Source organism: Coenobita brevimanus, unplaced genomic scaffold, assembly GCF_032717465.1.
Source record: "Coenobita brevimanus isolate Jiangsu-jjx unplaced genomic scaffold, ASM3271746v2 jjx.HiC_scaffold_1152, whole genome shotgun sequence".
NCBI lineage: Eukaryota > Metazoa > Arthropoda > Malacostraca > Decapoda > Coenobitidae > Coenobita > Coenobita brevimanus.
The window spans coordinates 5,386-12,967 of record NW_027641962.1 but is presented as its reverse complement, the minus strand read 5'-3'; the positions used below and the strand labels follow the sequence as shown (position 1 = coordinate 12,967).

Here is a 7,582-nt window from a genome sequence, read left to right as displayed (position 1 = left end):
TTGGTTTCCAGAAACTCCACTTGCGTGACTCTTCCACCTGATCCGGGATGTCCGGCTCCACATGCTGTTGGGGGGACGTGTAAACACTCTCGGGCTCCTTTGACTCACTCTCAGCTGAACTGCGTCGTTTTGGAATAGAACACTAGAGTTGTCCTGACCATGTGTGTACTAATCCAGGGCCCTGTACTCTCGTCCAGTAAGGAGACTACCTGGCACCTCTTCCTTAGCGAATTATTTTGGAGTCTGGTAGGTTAATATCCTTTTCTACCGTATTTTATGCGGGGTATGACGATATTAGAGAGATTTCTATACCAAAGAATAGGAGTCTAACTGTCTAAGTTATAACAAGCAAAAATAAATCGCTTCCCACGCGAAAGGTGTCAGGGAGGCCTTCCTTAACTTGCAGGGAGAATGCTGGTACAGGAGAGATGGGCAGAACGTTCTCACACTGTTAGTCAAAGGTATGTACTGTAACTCTTTTACAGGGGTCTCACGACAGTTTTTTTTTTTTTTTTTTTTAAAACACTTCAGAAGGTTACTGTAGAGGTAATACTGGAGTAAAAATGGCAGTATCAAAATGAGTCCAGTTCTCAACCGTTACGAAGCTACAGTTACTGGTGATCTTATGAGCTACGTGTGAGGGAGACCTTTTACCACCCGCGTTGCGAAGCGAGCAGAGTGGCAATGTTTTCAGTTGTGAGAGTTGGCTGGCTGGCTTTGTTTGTGTGTGTGTGTAAACAAGATATCTCATGAACGGCTTGAACTATCAACACGAAACTTTCGACCAAAATTTTGGACGAGTTCGAAATTGGACACTTGGGAGCTCAAGGTCAAGTTCACCAAAATTGATGCCAAAGGTTAACTAGTTGGACCTTTGGTGACCTTGACCTTGACCCCGAGTGCCCATTTTTGAACTCGTCCAAGCATTTTAGCAATATCTTGATGTCCCTGAGAGTTTCATGAGTGATAGTTCAAGCTGTTCATGAGATATCTTGTTTACCCACACAAACAAAGCCAGCCAGCCAACTACCCACAGCCAACCCAAGATTGTTTTTGGGTAGGGGCCCATAAGGGGACACACTCTGCTCCCTTGATTGTTTTGGTAGGGGCCGCATGGGGGACACACACTCGCTCACCTTGATTGTTTTGGTAGGGGGCCCATTGGCAAGGGCACACCCTCCCCCTACCCTTCCCTCAAACCAGGGAACGCATGGTGTGTAGATTGGGGGGTGGGGGGAAGGCACTGCCATCTCTTCCCCCACCCCTTCCCTATTTCCTCTCCTTCCTTTCTTCCTTCTTACTGTTACTTTCATTTTTTGATACAGCTGTGTCATTTCCTCCTGTATTTCCTCTTTCATATTTCCCTTTCTCCTTCTATCTGTTTTCTCCATAATATATGCTCTTTTCCTGCCTTCTTACCTAGACTTTTATTTCTTAACCTTTCGCTCCTTCCTAGCTAGTCCTTTATTTTTTACCGGTATTCTTTCCTGCCTTTCTACCTAGTTCTTTATTCTCACTCTTTCCTGTCTTCATGCCTAGTTCTTTATTCTTACTCTTTCCCTCATTTCCCTTCTCACGCTTCATCATTATTCCTCCATCTCTTACGCTTCCTTTCCATTCCAGTCTTTTTCTTTCCCAATGCTTTCGTTCATTGCCCTTTACCTCTTGTTTGTTCATTTATTCAGCCATTTCCTTATTCCACTCTTACTTTTCCTCTTTCATATCTTTATTCGTCTCTCATTTTCCATATCCTTTCTATTTTTCCTTCGTCCTCTCTCTCTCTCTCTCTCTCTCTTTGAGGTTTGCACAAAAAAAAGCAAAAATTCTAATAGGTTTACAAAAGCAATATTCACATCAACATTTCAAGGTTACTGCAATGTTTTTAGTAATTTAGTTAATCTGTGATATTTTGACTCAATGTACTTACCACACACACCACAAAATCAGCAAGAAGACACGGCATGTGTGCTGGACGGCCGCTTCGGGACCTGCCAGGCCCTGTCTTCCCCCTTACTATTTAAATAAGCCAGCCCACACCCCACTGACCAGGCTAATGTATGGCCCGGTTCCCTCTATAGGAGGGATAAATCCTTAAACGAACGAACGTATGTACTTTTTACCTGTTACAATTTTATATACGGTAGTACGTACATATATCTATTTATCTTCTCTATCTATATGCACATGGCAACTGCCGTTTCTATATGCAATACCATGTTTGTTTTCCATATACTGTATTTAATCTGCTTTTTAGGCCAAGTAAAACAATCATAAATATTTGCGTTCACTCCCCAAAGCTACTGTGGTACAGGAAGCTCAGTATTCAACTGCTTTGTTCTTTAAACTTTATTGTCGTTGATACGACCTTGGCCTGTATTCCCGTCGAATAATGAGGCTCCCTAGCACCTCTTCCTTAGCGATTTATTTTTGGATATGGCTGGTTAATATCTTCTTGTCCGCCATCGCTATGCAGAGTATGGCGATATGAGAATAATTTATGTAATACGTATATGGAGATGTAATAAGCAAAATAAGTTGCTTCAGAAAAAAGGTGTTAGGAAGCTTCCTGAGCCGACAAGAATACCGGTCCTTGTGCTGCCAGACACCTGACTAAGGAGAATTGCCCCGACGCCTTCCATCCTACCGTCCTGCGAGAGAATGAATAATATATGCTATGGCGGGTAAAATAAACTGCTGAGGAAGACAGGGTGCTACGAAAGCCTCCCATTCCAGGGTGTAAGTATCAGCAACAGACATAATTATGTTTCACAAGTAAGAACAGGAAGGACATTCTTTTATGCACAGGTAATTATAGTTTTATATATGCTTTGTCAGTCTACTAAAAACTCTGGAAAAAAGGTAAATATATAATACTGACTGTGTCTGAATGACTTCCTGCCAGACTGACTGACTGGACTGACTTGACTGATTGATTGATTGATTGACTGATTGATAAACAAATAATGAAGTCTTATAGGCACTTAAAATTTGTGTTGTAACTCAGCTTTATCAAAGCTTTGCTTTTATAAACAAATATAAATAAATGGAATAAATAATAAATAAGCAAAACAGTTTGATATGTATAGATATATAGATAGGCAGATAGACATTTAGGAAGACAGATACTCTGATACACAACCAAACAGAACAGACAGACAGATGGGCAGATATGACAGATAGAGAAATAGACAAACATAATGAGACATAGATACATACAGCTAATCAGACAGATAGATAGGTAGTTGAGATAAACAGACAGTGACAGATATGTAGATAAATAGAAAGATAGATAACCCACCGCAGCATGAGCCAGTGCCAGACAGAGTGCCAGAAGGAGAACTAGCTTCATGTTGGCCGTCTATTGAGGTTGGTCTGCTCTCACGACCCTATTGGAGGTTCCGTCTGAGCTGGGGGTTGGAGAGGAAACTGGCTTTACTCTCTCTCTCTCTCTCTCTCTCTCTCTCTCTCTCTCTCTCTCTCTCTCTCCACGTACCTTACTGAAAAGTTTCTTGTGAGGTGAGGGTTGAAAGGCTTTAGTTTATAACGTTGTTTTATCCGTCTGACTGTCTTTTGTTTTTCTGTTCAACTGTCTTATATTTATCTGTCTGTTTCAGTGTCCACTTTATTTATTTATAGTTATATGTCTGTCTGTCTCTAACCTTTTTACCTACATTGATCATTCTGTCTGTCTGTCTTATTTATGTACCTATACCAAACCATTCTCTGTCTAACTGTCTAATTGTCTATACTTATCATTCTGTGTGTCTCCCTAATTTGTTTCTCTATATTTATCATTCTGTATATCTGTCTAATCTATTTTATTTTTTTTTTTAATGCAAGAAAGAAGAAACCAAAGGCCAGGAGTCAGCAAACAGTTCCTTCCAAGAAAAAACAAAAACAATATAAAAGAGAGCCAAATTCAAGAGCCGTTCATTTCGAGATGTCTGGACACACTGCGTTTGAAAGGCTGGAGATCAAAGGAAGTAGGAAATACAGACCGAGGGAGACAGTTCCAGAGTTGACCGGTTGCATAAACGAAGGACTGAGAGTAACGGTTAACACTTGCATTAGAGAGTTGGACAGAAAAGGGGTGAGAGTTTGTTGCTAGACTGGTGCTATGCATCCATCGTAGAATTGGAGGGATGCAAGGAGCCAGTTCACAGGAGCAGTGACCACTGAAGTAGCGTCAGAAGAGATAAAGATGCAACAGTGCGGCGAAGAGACAGAGATTGATGAGAGCTAGTAAGAGGAGAAGAGTTAATAAGACGATAAGCCTTCGACTTCACCCTGTCGATACTAGCTGTATGTGGGGAGCCTTCCCACACATGTGAGCTGAACTCTACACAGGAGCGAATAAAACCTGTGTATAAGAGCGAATTACTGTGCAGGGGTAAAGAAGGTACGGAGTCGGCTTAGCACACCCAATCTCTTGGAACCAGTTTTTACAAGAGATGTAATATATCTTTCCAAGATAAGTCCTGAGTGAATGAAACCCCAAGCATGTTCAAGGATGATGCAGGATTGAGCTGGATATCTTTAAACATTAGTAAATATTCCTGAGGAAGATTGTGTCGGGTTGATAGGTGTAAAAACTGAGTCTTTGATGCGTTAAAAACAACAAGATTATTTCTACCCTAGTCAGAGATATGAGCCAAGTCAGGCATTAGGTGTGCCATAGCCTCATCCCTTGTTTGCTGAAGAAACTGCTGAGATGGACGTTGTGGGAACCGAATGGAAAGGTGAAGGGTGGAATCATCTGCGTACGAGTGGATAGGGTTAGATGTACAGCTTAGAAGGTCATTGATGAATAAAAGGAAGAGAGTTGGTGATAAGACAGAGCCTACAAGGAACACCACTACTGATAGATCTAGAAGAACGATGACCGTCTAAAACAGCGGCTATAGAGCGACCAGAAAGGAAGCTATAGATGAAGGCACAGATAAAAGTATTGAAACCGTAAAACGACAATTTGGAAATTAAAAATTATACCATAATCGATCGAAAGCCTTTGAGATGTCAAGTGCAATGGCAAAGCTTTCACCAAAGTCCCGAAAGGAGGATGACCAGGAGTCTGAAAGGTAGGTGAGAAGATTGCCAGTAAAGCGTCCCTGATGGAGCCCTATACTGACGATCAGAAAGAAAGTTGTGATGGGAAACATGCTTTAAAACTTTTCTGTTAAGAACAGATTCGAAAACTTTTGAGGCACAGAATGTTAAAGCAATTGGACGATGGTTAGAGGGTTGGATGTGGTCACCCTTCTTTGGGACTGGCTGAATGAAGGCAAACTTCCAGCAAGAAGGGAAGGGCACAAGTTGAAAGACAAAGGTGAAAGAGTTTACCTAGGCAGGGTGTAAGCACAGAACCACAGTTCTTGAGGGCAACAGGAGGAGTTGCATCAGACCCATGTACCTTGTTAGTATTAAGGCCATTGATGGCAGAAAATACATCAGCTGAAGAAATTTTAATGTCAGCCATGAGGAAGTCAGAGACGGGGAAGTGATGGAGGAACAGCACTGGAATTGTCTAAGGTGGAACTGGAGGAGAAAGTCTGGGAGAAGAGATCTGTTTTATCAGTAGAAGAAAGAGCTACAGAGCCATCACAGTAGAAAAGAGGAGGGAAGGATGATGAGGTAAAGTTTTTAGAAAGGTTTTTGGCAAGGTGCCAGAAGGAGCGGGAAGAATTCGAGTTAGAGAGAGTTGAGAGCATTTAGTACGGGTGAAATTATTTTTAGTGAAATTATTTTTAGCAGAGCGAAGAACAGACTGAGCACAATTTCGGGCAGAAACATAAACAAGATGTGACTCAGGGGTGGGTTGGCTCTGGTACCTTTTTTATAGACCCTCTCCTTGTTGCGGACAGCATTGGAACAAGCGTGGTTAAACGAAAGGCTTTCTTGCATTAGTCAAAGGATATGGAAAGGAAATGTATGCTTCTGATGTCCGAGAGAATAACCTCTGTAATGTCGCAAGGCACACTCAGATGGCTCCTGGCCATGGAAACAATAATCATTCCAGGGAAAATCAAAGAAGTACTGCCTGAGGGCCTCCCAATCTGCAGCTCCAAAATGCCACTGTCGACGTTTCTTTGAAGGGGTCCTGGGCCGTACCGGAGTGATAAGACAGGTCAAGGTAATAAGGTTGTGATCGGAGGAGCCCAACTGAGGGGAAAGATTAACACTGTAAGCAGAAGGATTAGATGTAAGGAAGAGGTCAAGTATGTTGGAGCTCTCTTCAAGGCGGTCAGGTATACGGGTAGGGGTGCTGTGCAAGCTGCTGTAGGTCATTAAGTACAGAAAAGATGTAGGCTTGTTCACCAGGTGGATCATTGAAAGGAGAGGAGATCTATATTCATCATTGTCTAACTGTCTAATCTATTTGTCTATATTATTATTTCCGTGTAATTATCTAATCTGTTCAACTACATTTATCTTTGTGTGATTGACTAATCTGTTCACCCGTCTGTCTGTTTAGCGGGAAAGTTGCCACAAAGACAACTGTGCCTCTCAGAATACAAATAGCAAGTGTTTTCTGTTTAGGGACATCATTGTTTATTAGGACAGTTATTAGCATGATTTTCATTATCATTTTTATTATTTTGATTATTATAATTATTATTATTATTTATTATTATTATTATTCATCATTATCATTATTATTATTATACGAGCGAGCAAGCGAAGCGAGCAAGAACATTTACGCCAGGGGTCGGTAACCTATGGCCCGCGGACCTGACCCGGTCAGTAAACGAAATCCTGACTGGCCCGCCAGTATGCTCCACAAATTCGCTAAAATATTCCCGTTTTTTTGCTAAGTGAAAAACCAGTAAGCCTTACTGGCTGTTAATCATTTAACAAACACTAGTTCGAGTTTGTTTGTTGGAAAAAGTGTGTATCAGAACAGACTTGAGCTCAGCTTAGGATGCTATGACGTGCTGCACCCAGCGCTCAGTGATCCAGCACTGCCAGATGTGGAAATACTATTGCCCGTTGCGATTATTTGGCTAAGTACGATAAGCGATAACATGCATGTGATGCATTTAATAACTAATGATTATTTAACGGCCATGCCACGTTGAGTACACCGCTTCCCGTCCGATCAACGAAGTTAAGCAACGTTGGATCTGGTTAGTACTTGGATGGGTGACCGCCTGAGAACACCAGATGCTGTTGGCATCCCTACGTGTCAAGTGGGGTTGGTGGAGGATTAGTGCCCCTCCCTGTAAAACATTTAACTCTAAGCCCTTGACCACCCCGTTTGGGATACATGGCGTCTGGCAATGAATGATGAATGAATGAATTATTTAAAAGAAGTCCCATTATTTAAGATCTTTTTATAATTTTCCAAAAAAAAAAAAAAAAAAAACACGACAGTTTAAAAATGCTGCCCCTCTTTCCCCATCTACCAAGTCAATATTGGCGGCAACCCATCAGTCTACCAGTCGCTAGTGAGGATAGGTGAATTTTGTCCGTCAGAAGGCTTGGGTAAGAATCTTGCTTATTACTTTTGTTTCTAATGCATTAACTTAATAAATATTTTCAGTATAGTTTTACGAAATATGCCTTGAATGAATGTTATTAACGT

At 41.5% G+C, this 7,582-nt stretch overlaps 1 non-coding gene across 1 annotated transcript; it reads left to right on the top strand.

Moving 5' to 3' along the window:
* Positions 1-7,054: 7,054 nt before the first annotated feature.
* LOC145389517 (5S ribosomal RNA) lies at positions 7,055-7,173 on the top strand. The gene has a single exon (XR_013895482.1). It is a non-coding gene; the product is annotated as a 5S ribosomal RNA (ribosomal RNA).
* Positions 7,174-7,582: the final 409 nt, after the last annotated feature.